Genomic DNA, 16,282 nt, shown 5'->3' with positions numbered 1-16,282 from the left:
ATTTCAAACTTATCCCCCAGCACATCCTACTACATCCAAAGAAATACCAGCAGCCATCCCCCTATTAGTCATTATGAGAGAACAGGTCCTTACTGGACTCACTAAAGCCAAAATCACAGCCTCCATAGGGCCAGACAACATTCCAGGATGCTCCTTAAATAGATTTAAAACAGAATCTATCAAGACTAGTAGACATCCTCTTTAACCAAGACTTCTGAATGGTTTTGTCTGAAAGGAATGGAGGACTGCAACAGTCAGCCTACTGATCCAGGGAACTACAGACCCATAGACTTGACCAATCTTATCTGCAAGGCCATGCAGAGAATTATCATGGACCTGATCAATAATGACATATAAATTCTCCAAACACTGGACCAAACCCAATTGGCTTTGACAAACTGAGGTCTTGCCTGCTCAGTCAGGTGGACATCTTTGAGAAAGTCACCAGGCCATGGATGAGGGTAAACATTACGCATAACTTATCTAGACCTGGCCAAAGCTTTCAACACAATCCTCAACTCTGGGATCATAGATGAACATACTGAGTTAGCCATAAACCCCTACATCATCAGATGGATAACCAATTCACTCATTGATAGAACATATGTTGTACTTATAGGTGAATCCATGTCCGATAAGAAACCTGTTACTAGTGGTGTCCCACAGGGCTCCGTAGTGGGACCCCCTCCATTTTGTTATATACTTCTCTAATGTGAAGGCCAATGTTGGAGGCCTCTGGCTGACCAAGTTCACTGACAACTGTAAGCTGGGAGCAATCATTGAATCTCCAAATGATGTTGACATCCTACAGACATGCCTAAAAATGACAAATGATTGGTGCCAAAACCATATTTTGTGACTAAATGCTAAAAAATGTGCACTCATGCCCTTTGGTAAAGCAGATATCCCTGCAAATTATAATACTGATAACACAGTTCTAAAAGTAGATCCAGTGGTGAGGGACCTAGGAACACAAATAGATAGTAACCTAACCTTTGACCAACAGGTGGCTATGGTAGTGAGGAAATCCTTCTGCGTGGCTCAACTTATAAGTAAAGGTATGGCATCAAGATCAAAGGAAATCATAATGCCATTGCACTCACCCCTCATCAGGGCCATAATCAAGTACAATGGTGCCTTCTGCGTGTACCTAACCAGGCACTTACACCAAATGGAGTGGCTGCAGGGGTTTGTCACTAAAAAAATACAAAGCATAAGACACATATCTTATGCAGACCAACTAAAGGCTAAGCCTATCCCTTTACTCTGTCTCATATCGTTTATTGAGACAGGACTTATGCCTGATCTACAAGGCATTTTCTGACCCAGCCCTGATGAAAGTGTTACATATTTGCAAGAAAATTTATATGAAGTTTACGCATTCCATGGACATTAACCTTATTTGTGACTCTAACGGAACTTGCTGGGCATATCCCAAAGGCTACCTTGTCTATTGAATAAAGTTCCCATCTTCGTAAAACGAAGCCCGTTCTTCATTTTCTTCACTTTCTTTAAAAGGTATTTGGATAAATGGATGGAGAAGTGTAAATTCTGTCCCAAGATACTGGGCATGTCCCTTATAGACAGAGGCAGTCTGTAAAATGACTCAGGGTTCCATCACCCAAAGACCCACTACCCTGATATTACTCCATTCCATATCTGGGAATTAGAATATAATATTGTCATATCCTGGGTATTATTTGCTAGGCTTGTAAAGGCTCTTTTACCATTAGCCTAGTAATCACCTATGAACATATGAACCAATGAATGGAGTGTGCAAGTGGAGATCTAACAGAGAAGACAGAGTGTTGAATGATGTGCATGATTATGGATGGTAGAGAAATTTATGTGCAGTTTTTATTTAAGTTTTAGGAGAATGGGGAAGTTAAGTCAGTTTAGCTGCCTGAGGGCTATTCAGTGATGTGTTTTATTGTGTAGATTGGTGGCAAACTTTGCAATTTTATTGTATGATTGTTCAAGTTTTCTGAGCTGGGTTGATAGGATGATAAAGACTGGGGAGACATACATCAGGGGAGGTAGAATTTAGGCTGCAGCTGTAGCAATTCAGGTTTGGTCAGACAAGAATCTCTTGGATTTATAAAGCATTCCTTGTTTTTGGTTAATTTAATGTTTAGGCTTACATGATGAATTTGTAGGTCAAATTGTTGTGCTCATTAATTCCAAGCAAGGGAGCCCGCAGGCAGGTGCAAGGGGGTGCACTTGCACCCCCCTGGAATCGAATCGGCTGACTATTATAATTTTAAAAAAAAGTTTGTTTTTTTTTGGACTTTCTTCTTTAAGAAGAAAGAAAAATGGCTGCGGGCGTGCTGACATCATCGCGCGCATATTTTCGAGTTTTGCGAGCGGGAACTCACATGGATGGACGGTTTTGGGGTTTGCAAGCGGAAAATGGGACCACGAGCGGGAACTGAAACGGACGGATTCGCAAGCGGGAGGAAACGAGCGGAAGATGGGACACTTTCAGAGTAAGTGTGTGTGTGTGTGTCGCAGTGTTTCAGTTTGTTGAGCTGAGTGGGTTCTATGTTGGTAAAGATGGATGGGGCCATGATAGCACAGCATTATGTCTGTGTGAATGTCACTGTGCATTAATGCTAAACACTTTCCTTGGTTTCCCACTGCTGTGGCTTCGTTTTAGAAACTACCTTCTTGCGATATGCACGGTTAGAAGAAAATATTTTATTTTGACATGGTTGTCAAATTACTTGAGTCCTCTACCGCATCTCACTCCTGCCGCGTCTCTAACTTCCTCCCCTATTCGCACTTACTCAGAGTCAGAAGGCAGTAGCTTAGTAACCGATGTAAACAGAGCGAGGCACGAGCAAAGTGGGCAACCACGAGAGAAGTCCCTTAAAGCAGGTGGGTCACAGAAGCTGCAACTCCATGCATAGATGATGTAGCGTTTTGCAAGGCTTGCTTATATGTATAATTATTTCGTACTACAGAAAAGGCTCCGTGTTAGTTGACACTTTTCAATGTGCAGGACTTTAGTACAAATTTACGTGAACGCTTAACCATAGTGCATGCAGTGCTGCTGTTTCTAAGTAAATGGTAGACAACACAACTATTGCTGATATTGTAATATTTTGTACACAACAGTACAGTGTAAATCTGTATTATTCCTAGATTCGCATTATTGACGTCAAACTGATATGTATGAATCACAGTGTCACTCTACCTTCAGAAAGGCACAACTGACACAATACATTATCACAAATGAATGTTGCACTGTAATGTATATTGTATTCCAATGCCTTTTGGCAGACATTTAAAATAAAGGCTTTTTTCTGCCTATTCATAGTATCGGAGGTACAAACAGAATCATTCTACTGAAAATTATTCAGTTCACATATTTTTGTAGATAAACTAACTTCACGTCTTGTTATTATTAAACCAAAACTATTCTGTCAATATTCATGAACTTACCATGCATTACCCAGAGTTGATTTTAAAAAATACATAGAAATTTGAAGAACAATATAGGGATCTTTATTTCTTCAATATTCATGAGTTATCCCTTGGTAATGCATTGTAGTCTCTCATTTACATTGCAGACTCCCTTTTTGCTTGTTTTTCCAAGACTGTACTGTTCCCATCCCAGGTAGAGAATTATGATTCAGTTACAAATCTCTTTGATCATATTTTCACTTCCCAAGAAAAAGATGTAAAATGTTTGCAACCTCATATTGAAGGTTATATGATTTTAATCGTATGAATACTTGTTTTAGAACCTCTGCAGTTTGAGGCTTTTTTTGACACATACTATCCTGACAGACTTTTTGCATACATTTCCACTACTGTTGTAGCCCATAAACTGAATTTCTTAAAAATCTGTAAAGTCCTTGGATTGCTCAACACAAGCAAGAAAGCAGTGAGGAGCACAGATTCTCTAACTTTTCTCATGCTGTGGCTTATGTGATTCATAGCATATCTTGTTATATGTTTGTAGGTACGTGCCAGGCTACTTGTCTGTGAGGATATTAGAAAGCCTTGCTCTACATTCTTATAGTAATTATTAGCGCTGATATTTTGCATTATGAATCTCTAAAGATGGGTCACTAAAGCATACGTTAGGGTACTTACATGTTTCCCCTATTCATGAGGGTCACTGATGTTAAACCAAGGGTGAATTTGTGGTAAGTTATCCATTCATTCAAGTTATATTTGAACAGACTAAAGGCTGGATTCATAAATACCTACACATTGTGTCTATTAAGTGTACACCATTCTGAGTGAATAGACAACACAAGCATAACTCCTACCTTCTACATAGCTTCATAGGTTAGTACTAGACTAGTTGCCATTGCGGGAGATTCTAAGCCTAGCCAGTTACCTCATTTGAGAATCAAACCCTGCATCTTATATTTGTAAGGTAAATACCTTAACCATTACGCCAATCCCCCCTCTTAATTTTAATTTTCCTACTGATTTTCTTGCAGCTTTAAATTCAAGGTGGGTTCATAAAGGTTACCACAAAGTGTCTACACTTAGTATAATTGTTCTGAGTGAAAAGACAGCACAAGGAATGTGATAGGGATTTCTTGAATCCAGCTTGTGTATCCTGTGTCTACACTTAGTGTAGGTGTTCATGAATTAGGCCCTAAGACTATTGCCATCAAGTCAAAATAATCTGAAAAATAAGTACAGCAAAAGTAGGAATTTCTAAGTATTCATGCTTTCACTGTCAAAAAGTTGAAGAATTATAACTTCATCCTAAATATCTGGAGCAATTTTGAGATAATTTCTGCTTCAGTCATTCCATTAAGAATCTGAATCTAATGTTACTATATTGTCTTTTTCCATACTTATTAAGCAGTCCTTAGTACTGTCTCTCTCTCCTGCAAAGCAAACAACCAAATAAATAAACATAAAAACAAAAAATATCACTCTAGAAAATGTGCGTTTTATCATACAACTTCTCCCTTTCCTTTTATATCCTACATATTTAATTAGATTCTTATCTTTTCTTAGCTTCGCCTTGTTCTGCAATAAAGTATTCATCTACAAACTCCATCACTTACATGATGAAAAGTAAAGGGTGTTCATATTAAGATATTTTTTGATATCTTATACATCAGAAAAACACTACCAGTATTTATAAGTACATTTATTTGTTGGTCATTTTTTTCACTGTTAACCTGGTTGCTGGACAAATCTGAAGCCCCTATTCACCTCTGGGAAAGGCCCAAAGCAGTAAACAAGATATATTACATTGTATTGAATTTCCTCATAATTTACTTGTGCAAAGAGCAGCTATGTTTAACATTGAGGATCTCTGCCCCACAAGTCTAGTCTTAGATAGTCCTCACTGTAGTCTATACTCTTACAGCTCCCAAGAAAGCCTGACATAAACCCTTTTTGTACCATCCCCTTATAGATAATGTAATGAAGATCTGTAGCCAGTGATATACACTTTGCTCCTATCTTTGCAGGCAGTGTAGCAATCATCTTATGTTTACTGACAACTATGTAATTTTTAAACTAACTGATAAAGTATGTGAGAGATGTTAACTCATTACATCTGAGTGATGCCTCCAGGTGCATCAAAAGTTAACTCTTACTGACGCCTGTAGGTGTCAAATATTGCTTGCTAATAATTGCATCAATAATTCCAAAACCATGCTATGTACAAGGTTTTAAAAGATTTCATCTTAAAGCTTACAGAATAGCAAACTCAACCGCATTAATATTTATCTCTGTCTAGTGCAGGTAAATAGATATCAACTGTTGTTTTAGGATATTTTTATATAGATATAATTTTCACATTATTGCACAGCAAGAAATGGTTTAAATGACTTGCTCTAATTTGTACCATACCCTTCTGTGTACCTACCTACATCCATCTATCTATCATCTATTACAAGACCACTCCAAAAGTATAACAGAACAGGATGATTCAGTTCCCTGAACCACACCTTGACAAACAAAAATGTCCATGATCCATGTTCCTCAAAGGCATAATGGTTTTAAAAAAATAATCAGAGCATAAGGGAGTAGAAACTCCAAACACCCCTTCCATGTAAGGGTGTATGTCCTCTAACTTGCATAAGAACATCGGCTGCTGTGGTTGTCTCAGAGAAATCAAGCTGTTTCCCACCAACACATTTTATCTCACTGAGGCCGAATTTAGCTAACAATGCCTCAATAAAACTCATGACTACACTAGGACAATAAGTTCTCTTCATTATCTCTTCCTCTGTCTTTTACACTGTCCTAACTACAGATTATAGCCTGGTAATGCAGGGGTGCTCTCTGGAGCCTTGTATATGTTTTAGCAATTGAAACTAGAACAGAGTTGTGTCCTAGTTGCCTGTTGCACATTTGTGTTGCATGTTCTGAGAGAACGATACTGTCCGTTTTACTTTTTTTTATGGGGCTGTTATCACCCATTAGGGACAGAGTGGCATCTGCATCCATGTTAACTATTGTCTGCCTGGAGGTGGCCTTACCGAAGGTATAACTGCTGTCTGAATTAATTTTGGCCTGTCAGACGTCACCCATTATTTCTGTAGTAGTATGTAGTACTTCTGCTCTGCTCCTGTGTCCACCCCTTGTTAGAGAGCTGTACCACAACAACTATTAACAATTAGTTCCAGCTGGAGTGTTATGATGTACACCTGAACTTTTTGCGATCTGCTGAAATACAAGCCTGCACCAGATTGAGTTGTGCTACTGTTTTCTATCTGTGCATATTTCAAATGTTTACATGTAGTTATTAGTATTTTTATTTAAAGTGTGTATGCACCCTAAGTTTAAAAGATTTCAGACACTGTGGGATTGGGAGTGTCTGTAACTTCAATTGTGCTACGTATAAATAATTTGGTTTGAAATTTGGAACATTTTTTATTGGACTTTGTCCTGATGTGACAAATTTTAGATTTTATTTTCTTAGAATACCACGCTGTACTCAAGTTTAGAGATGGGTTAGTATTTGTAATAGTAAACTTTCAAAATATGAAATGTGGTGATGTTAGATCTGTTTATTTTATTAAACATAGGGTTTTGTTTATTTAGTAGTTGTTGCCTGACCCTGTTGAAGGTGAAGCTCCAGTAGGTGCATTGTAAAACCCATCTTGGCCAAATAAAGGTATTGATTGCTTCACCTCTGTGTTCCAGCTTCTGCCCATATGCAGATGGTTAAATAGGAAATGGCAAATAGAATATTTTGCAGTACTTATCAGGAGAATTATGTTGTGCTGTTTGCATTGTTGTCGCATCTTCAAGGAGTGCTGATTTTTGCTGGTGATCTACCTTAATTGATAAGGAAGTCCCAAACAAATATTTTTTTGGAGAGTAGCTAGCATTACAAATCACAGGACGTCAGACCAAAGGGGGGAGTTGTTGTTGTTGTTGTTATTAACTGTTTTTAATTACTTCTTACTTTGAGGCAGAAATCTGTTTTCTTAGTAGATTAATAGATATTTTAATAAAGTGTTGTATTGGTCGCATTCAGGATGGATTAACATTGTCTTCTGCAAGTAGTTTTGATTTAAGCATATTGCAAAGTAACTCCCAAAGAGACAGTGTTCTTGTCACTACAGGATGTTTACTAAGGTGAGAGTATGCAAAGAACTACATATATAACGTTATCATGGAGAACATAACATTTACTACAGGTTTAAAAAGACATGGCTTACTAATTTACAAATATGCAGAGAGACATGCACAGTATGTTTAACTGTTATGTTCTGGTGTGTATACATTTTTATTATATGCTGGAGTCTTTATTGCTGCTTATCAAGAAAAGCTTTTTTCCAGACTCTAAAGGTTAGAAAGAGGTGTTTTATACCCTTCAAGGATTGTGACAAGTTATGAGCAGTTTACAAATCATAAAGCATTATCTTCTTCCCCTGTCATACTGTATTTTTATTTAATTGTTTTATCAGTTAACATTAAGTAATGTGCATTCAGTTACAGAATAGTATAGTAAATTCACAGAGAGCCATTGTTTGGTTTCTGTTACATGATGTACTTTTCTTTTTTGAATCCACATAAAGGTCAGATTTGTTTTTATTTTACATTTGTTTATCGAGGAGGTTTGACTGGACAAAGCTGTCCATTTTCAGCAGAGGCCCAGGGAGAAAAGCTCCAGAACAATTGCTAACATACTATACATAAGATATTTATGTGAGCATTGTGGTTTACACAGTTATAAAATATAGCAGATATATGATTGCATAAGATATTTACATAAGCATAATGGTTTAGACATACAATTAAAAGTATAGTAGGTAGTAACATATGATTGTTCATACAGTATGTTTAGTAGAGATAATGTTGAAGATGTACTAAATATAAGACAAGAAAGGAAAAACTTAAAAAACACTAGCCAGATTGTCAAAGCAGGAGAATATAAACAAGTTCATGTGAGGTTCATTGACATTTTAAGGAAACTGTGAAGACTGTGCATAAAACATATATTCCTATCCATAATTCATACCTCAGTCTCAACCTCTTAGAGCAAAAATCTGGACAAAGCCTAAAATGATGGGGAACAACTAGGGACAGATTTTAAATATTGTTCTTACAAACTTAGAAAGTTGATAGAATAATAGGTTTTGCATTACCATGAAATTTCTGAAGGATGTGGACTCTTCAACTCAAATGTTTATCATTATTTAATGACTTCAGTCCTCAGCTATTTGCCAGAAAAGTACAGATTTTAGGAAGAACACAAAAAATTTGAGGCAAAAATCTGGACATTCTGCGAAAATCTGTTCAGTTGAGAGGTACAATGGTGCTTACTGCAGTATTAAGTTTTCTTTGCATAAACATGTACACAAGCAAAAATCAACTAGTTTTATGTATTTATTTTTTGTTGTTGTCCAGGTTAGCATGATGCTTGCCATTATGGAGCAGCCATCATAGCCTGTCTGAGTAAATTTTCCAGGTCTAGATTACACTTTATGCATTCACTGACAATGACATTTGATACAGACTGTGCATCTCTCACAACAACGGGAACAAAAACCGCAAACTCTTCTCGAATACAATCATCATCAACAAACCAAATGCCCAATGGCAACTGCTCAATGTCTAAGATATCTGCAGTTTCATCTGCCAGTACACTAAATCCAACTGCCCTGTTTGCTGCACAAACAATCTTCTTTTAAAGTACGTGTTTGTATTCTGCCAACAGCTCATTTTGCACCCTATGGGATGTGTACCAAGCATTTCCTGCAGCTGTTTCACTGTGCTGTTCCAGTATTGTCCCACCAGCTTCAATACGAAAATCTAACAAGTAACAAATTTCCACCAGATATTTCTTTTCCACAGAGAGGAATGTCATGGGTTGCACAGTAAATACTGGTAGATACAATTGGTTCCAATTTATTTTGGTTCTTTGCAATTTGTTTTGCTACTGCTGCTTCTAGCTGCGGAATAACAGCTGTTTCTGCCTTCTGTCATGTTCGTGTATAAGAAAAATTGGAAGCATTTTCAGTAGAACCTCTGTGCCATGATGATTGCATGTGATTTCTTGCAAGAATCATTGAAGGCATTATGTTTTGTGCACACACTAGTGATGAAGCTGCCTTGCAACCCACGGTGAAGTGACTGAGGAAATAATACACAAGTTAAGCAGAGTGGGCCTTTCAGAGAGGAGAAAATGCAAGCCACGGTGAGTACTGAGACAACCAACTATATCTGAATATAGTTGTTAATAAATAATGACATGCATTTCAGTTTCAGACTTCATATTATTCAGAAAATTCAATTCTAACATAAATCCTTTTATTCTAGCAACTGTCTAATGTGCCCCTAGTTTTGGGCCTTTATCCCCAACATTATAACAGTCTTTGTCCAGATTTCTTGTGTTAACAGATTGAGAGGTATGATGTGTATGTGTGTCTGTATGTATGTATGTATAAGGAGGAGAAAGCATACCCCTCAGCTGTCCAGGTTTGTGGAGGATGTCCAGACTTTGCACGATATTCCTCCTAAAAGCATTGAAGTTGCTAAATAATGACAGACATTTGAGTTTTAGATGTCATATCCTTTAGAAAAATGCATACCAACATAAATCCTGTTATTCTAGCAATGTTCTAAGTTCATGAGAGCAATATTTATAATCTGCTCCTATTTACTTTAGGCTTTGTCCAGATTTCTTGCACTTAGAGGTTGAGGTGTGTGTTAAAGAGAGTGAAATGTCCTAGAGTTAGCAGGTGGAATTTATTTTCAAGTGCATTTTCAAGGAATTGTGAGCTTCAGGGGAAGAGAATTTTACTGCTGTTCATGCTAAGCCTACTTAAAATGTGCAACTGTTTTGTTTAGCAAATAGTATCACTATTGTGGTATGGAATTTTTAAAGCAGCACAGCAGGTAGCATACTTGCATCTTGATACAGAGGGCTGTAGGTTCTACTCCCACAACATGTAGATTTGTATTTTAAGGGGGTGTATGTCCTCCTTTGGATGAGATGCCTAATAACTATTAACTTGTTTTTCAGCTTGCCACCCATTCCCTATTGCAATATACCAGCTTACCATTTTTTTAATATAACGTAAGCAATTTATTTTTCAAGGGCAGCAGGCAGTGAATTTGTAGATGAAACACTGAAATATAAAGTTGCTTTCTAGCAACAACCTCTTCACTGGTTTCAGATCTCTTTAATGTGGAATTATTCAGATGAGTTACTTCTGCAAAGATTCTGCATATTGATTGATATTGGTGGATTGTATGACAGAAGTTTGAGTAGAGTGGCCCTTTATGGTTGAAATGTTCTGAATTGGGCAGGTTGTCATTATTGGTTCATATGATTTGTTTCATTGCTTAAAGGAAAAATGTTCAGAACTATAAATTTAAAACACACTCTAACAAGTGGTGCTGTATTATACAATTGATACAATTCAATTATTATATAGTATAATTAATACAGTCAGGAAGGTGAATCAAATAACTTTTGCATGGTTATAGAAATGTGTGCAACGAGTCTATGATTTGAAAACAGCCCAAAGGTAAACTTACCCTGCCACTGGCCAGATGCATTTTCTTTGAATGCGGGTTTCAATGTTGTTTTGGTGAGTGTGGGTTTGAAAGGTAGAGAAGTTTTAATGCTGAGTCTCTCTTCATTGTAAGACTATTGCTTTGTTTAGGTTTAGTAAATGTCTATCAGTGTTTGTGCTATAAAATTTGAAATAAAAGTTGTAAATGAAATCCAAATATCTATAATCATTGTAGAAGTAAAGCATAAAACAGTATGCACACTGAGAGATTTGAACAGTGTCTATGACAAAGGAGGAAAAATAGCCAAGTATTGGGACACTGGAATGGCTGCGTGGGCAGGGGTGGGGGATGGGGCTGAGTGGGCAGAGCAGCAGAGGGGGTGGGGCGGTGTGGGTGGGGCTTGGGTTTGCACTCCCCTGCAAAAAATCCTGCGGGCTCCCTTGATTCCAAGTGATAAACTGTAGCAAATTAGTTGAATTGCTGTGCCATTAGATAAAAGGGTGTTCAGTGGGTAGTGTGAGGTTGGCATAGACTTGGGCACAAAGAATATAGAGTAAACAATAAAGAGCACATTTTATTTTTTGGAGGGTTACTACAAGATTAGATTCTTGCAGACAAAACTCAATAGTTGATAAGGAATGTGTTTTTGTAACTCAGAGACAGGAAGGGAAGAACATATAATAGCAGAGTCATCTGCATATTGGATAAGGGTGGCACTGGTTAATACAGTTGGTAGGTCATTGATGAATATGTTGAAGAAGACTGGGTCAATTATAGATCCTTCTGGGACACCAACAGCAATGGGGAGGAAGGTAGATGAAGCCAGTTGCCATTTTACACATTGTGTTGTATGGTTAAGGTAGGATTTGAATCAGAGGACAGAGGCCAGTTTTGAAAAGTCATGGTAGGAGTAAAGAGAGGGATGCAGTGCCAAGAACTTTTGAAAGGTCAAGAAATATTGGGAAGGCAACAAGATTGTTGTTTCCGTGCTCATTTATTGAATTAAGGAAGGAAAGAAGAGTACTATAAGAGGGCCAAAAAACATGTGATGTCAGGATATTTTGGTTGAGGAGGAAGGTAAAGAGTTGAGAGTGGATCCATTTCTCTAGGATTTTTGAGAGCTAGTGATAGTATCACTATATGGCTGAATTTTGTAATGTCAGAGGATGAGCCACCTTTCTGAAGTGGCAAGATGAAAGATTGTTTCAGACCTGCTGGTTAAGATGGAAATGGGGTAAACCAGGGTGATGAATGCTAGTTTTAGGTATTCATTAGGTAAGTTATCTGGTGCAGTTGTAGTGACTTTTAGTTTTCTGAGGTTTTTTTTTTTTGATAGCTTGGAGGGTACAGACTAGAAGGTCTGAGAAATAGCATTATGAGGTAAGGGAGTTCTGTATTAGGGTTGACTTTTAATAGACAGGTTGCAGTATTAATGAACTGAAAGTTGAAGTTGCAAGCTGAAGTCACATTCTGTAGAAAAGGGATTGGGTTGGGATGGATTGCCTGGGTAAAGGAATTTAGAAATAGTGGATCAGAATAGTTTGGGAAATTTGGAGTGATTATTCGAGATTTGGAGTAATTATTCTGTTGTGAAATTAAGTTGGCCCTTTCTGTCAAATTACACTTATGCTTTTGTTTTGTTGAAGAGGAAGAGATAGTACTGGTAACTGTATGTGAAGCTATCTTTTTTTCCATGTGATCCATGTTTTGTCTTTCTGGTGCATTAATTTCATGGTGGGCAAAGTAAGCCAAGGGGCTGGGGAGGCTTTGACTCTTTTGTGCCTAAGTAGGGAATGAGAGTTTAGAATGTTTAAGAAAGTGGTACTGAAGTAGAGAACAGCTTCATGAAGAAGGAGGGAGTTTAGAATATTTCAGCTTGATTGGATGAAAGAAATAGTCTGTTAAATTTAGAAAATTTCCTGCTAGATTTGTAGATTGCAGGCTTACTGTGTTTGGGTAGGAAGTGGAGGGCAAATGTTGGATTGTGGTCCCTAACGGAATCTGGTAGGACAGTCTAATGTAGACAAAGACCATCCCCGGGATTCATGAAGCTCGGCGCAAGGCCGGTGTAAGGCTTACGCCGGCAGTGCAGTGTATAATCGGCGTAGCAGTGCCATATGCATAGTAATGAGTGCGTGCCGCAACCACAGACACGTGCAGAGGGCACGTGAGCGAGGCTAGGTATGATGCGCCTGTAGGCGTGGCCAAGCCGGCAGGCGATGAGCAACCTAAAGTGCTGACTGTCACAGGCCGCCTGCAATAGTAACCGCACCAGCCAGGGTCCGTGGATAATGAAACGTACGCAGAGTATGCAACATAGTACCCATTCACACAAAACGGAGAACCAAACATTAACCCACGAAGTCCAAATTGTACCCGTCCAAGGAACAAAGGATACGCGTAATACCGTGTCCGTCACGCAATGCACTGTCAGTGGGCATACCCAGTGAAGGTGTACCGCAGCATGTCAGCGTGCCGCACCTACACACAAGTAGCCACATGGGCATGGTCACCAGCAGTAGTGAGAGTACACAGCCGGGTAGCTGTGTCGATATAACAACCAGAGGGAAACCAGATACCCTAAACACAGACAAACATGTGCATAGCAACATGTACTACACCCAGCAACGTGCCCATCGCATACACATAGGACAGCGTATGCCTAAGCGTAATATCCAGAAGCAGAACCCATGCATGCAAATGTAATACACAACAGCCCCGTCATAGCACGTAACCCGCACCCATGTACGACCGTGCACCCAACCCAGCTAGCAGCCTTGCGCAGCTGCACACCTACATACAATGGGTATACCTGAAATGTAGTAAGAAGTATTGTCCTAGGCAGTGCCACGTGGGCAAATATGTACCCCACATGTTAACATCCCACCTCAGGTACAGATATCCAAATGGCTGCATGTGAATGTGTCGGCAGAATGTGTACATCCCGCATGTGGTATGGACCTGTCGAAACCCCACAGGTGTGCACACGCCACGGTGCCCATAACTGTACACATCTGGACAAGGCAGTATGTTCAGCCACCGTACTGATGATTAGCTATGCAGACATGTCAAACACAACACATATGGCGGAACATCTGCCCACCAAGCAGGATGCCCCAGCAGGGTGCCACATGCACAGAAGGTGAAGGTGGGACATCACACGTTGAGAATAGCGTTGCCGGATGGCCAAACACCCACGGCCAATGCAAAGGATGTAATAACATGTATATGCCTGGATGAATGGGTATGTCATAGCATGGGAATAGGCCAAGCTATCCAACATAATAGCCATGCGTACCAGATACAAACTGCCAGTAACATGCAGTAGTAATGCAGGAAGGCATACACGACTGTGGGAATAGCACAGGACATATGGCATGTGCCAAGTGTTGACGCATGACACAAATGTCCAGGATGGGGCTCCCTGCAAACAGGAACATGTGCCAACCCCACCCCCCACAGATGTACCGGCAGTGGAAACACATCCCAAACACACACCAACACTACCGTCCATCCCACGATAGCAACGGAGGCTGGTCAAAGACCACCATGACGCGTGCACAAACAGGGACACTTGTAACCGTTGCCCTAACAACCCCCCACAGGCCAACAAATAATAGTATGGACATATGCATGTAATGCTGTGAAGGATGTGTGGTAGTCCTCAGTATCACAGAGGTAGGTACACAGATACACTGTAATCAACCGTGACGTATGTGAACTGTACACAGCATACCTGCAGGTAATACATAGTTCAATCATGTGCCACAGAAATATACACATACGAATGAGGATAGGGGACAGACAAGTGTGAATGGGACAAACTATGAACATAGGTTCATAGGTCCATAGGTACATAGTAGGCTATCTGCCCAAGGGCAGCTATAACCCTAGCCCATAGTTATGTTGCCTTTGCCAACCCTCCAGTCCGAAGATAACAATGCCTATTATATTGCTGTACCTCTGTCAAGCAGTGACAATGAAGTAATCCCTGGGGTATATCTGCAATCTACCGTCCATTGGTCAAGATCCCCCTCGAACAAGGCCAGCGAGGTGCTCTGCCTCACATGTACTGGGATGTTGTTCCACAGCATAGTGAGTGTCTGGGTGATAAATCTGTCCCTCCAACACATTCTATTAATGACCGTGTCAAGGTTCACGTCACCTACCCCTGTGGTTCTGAGGGATGTAGATCCATTAGGTGAAGCATAGTCATCAAATATGGGTCGACATGGCCTTGTATGTCAGGCACAGGTCACCACTGAGCAAGTGGTATGTGACTGAATGGAGCAGGAGTTCTTTCAGTCGGGCAGCATAACACAAATTCCTGACACCCTGCATCCGTTTGACGATGAACCTATGGGGCCTTCCCAGCTGCTGCAGGTGTCGGGTCAGATACCTTCCGAACGGGGCAATGTACTCAATCATAGGTCTAATGAGTGATGAGTACAAGGAGACGATGACCCCCCTGATCTAGATGTGAATCCCTGCACGATCAGGTGTGCAATGTAGAAGGTCTACCTAACTATGTTAGCAACGTGTGTGTCGAACGAATGGTGACTGACAACCTGGGTCCCCAGACCCCTGGTAACTCCCTCTGTGCTCAGTGGATTGCCACCTATATGGCAGCTAGGGGTAACCTTGTTCTTCCCGAAGGGTACGACTATGCATTTCCCGGCATTTAGCTGTAGGCCATGTCCCTGGCACCAGATATCCATATCTGTGAGGCCCTTCTGAAGGATATCTGTGTCAGATGTCCGTCCCACTATGGCACCCAGTTCGCAGTCATCTGCAAACATTGTCAGCCATAACCCCCCTGTGTTTGCTTGTACTTTGGAAATGTAGATGCAGAAAAAGAGTGGACCCAGGACTGAGCCCCGTGGGACACCGCCTGTGACCGGCTGTGAGTCTGACATGGTGCCAGCAACTATGACCGTGTGGGTTGTGTCACCTAGCCAGTTTGCAACCCATCCTGCGATGTACGGGTTCACATCCAAGCCGATGGGTTTATCAATGATACCTGAGGGGGGTATTGTGTTGAAGGCCTTTGCCAGGTCGAGGTAGGCTGTATGGACTGCCTGACCCTCATCAATGGCCTCGGTGACTGTTCCTAAAACGTCAACCAAGTTTTAAACGCATGATCTGCCTTTGACCAAGCCAAACTGGGTTGGATGCAAAGTATGCAAGTCCCCTATGTCGTCATCTATGAGTTCCATTATGATCCTTCCCCATGGCTTTGCAGATAAGGCTTCTCAAGCTAATGGGACGGTAATTACCAGGGTCAGTGGAGGCACTGCCCCTGTGAAGTGGGACTACAGTC

Source organism: Protopterus annectens, chromosome 3.part0 (genome assembly GCF_019279795.1).
Source record: "Protopterus annectens isolate FY-2018-M chromosome 3.part0, PAN1.0, whole genome shotgun sequence".
Taxonomy (NCBI): domain Eukaryota; kingdom Metazoa; phylum Chordata; order Ceratodontiformes; family Protopteridae; genus Protopterus; species Protopterus annectens.
The sequence above is the reverse complement of the archived record's forward strand: the minus strand, read 5'-3'. Positions refer to the sequence as shown.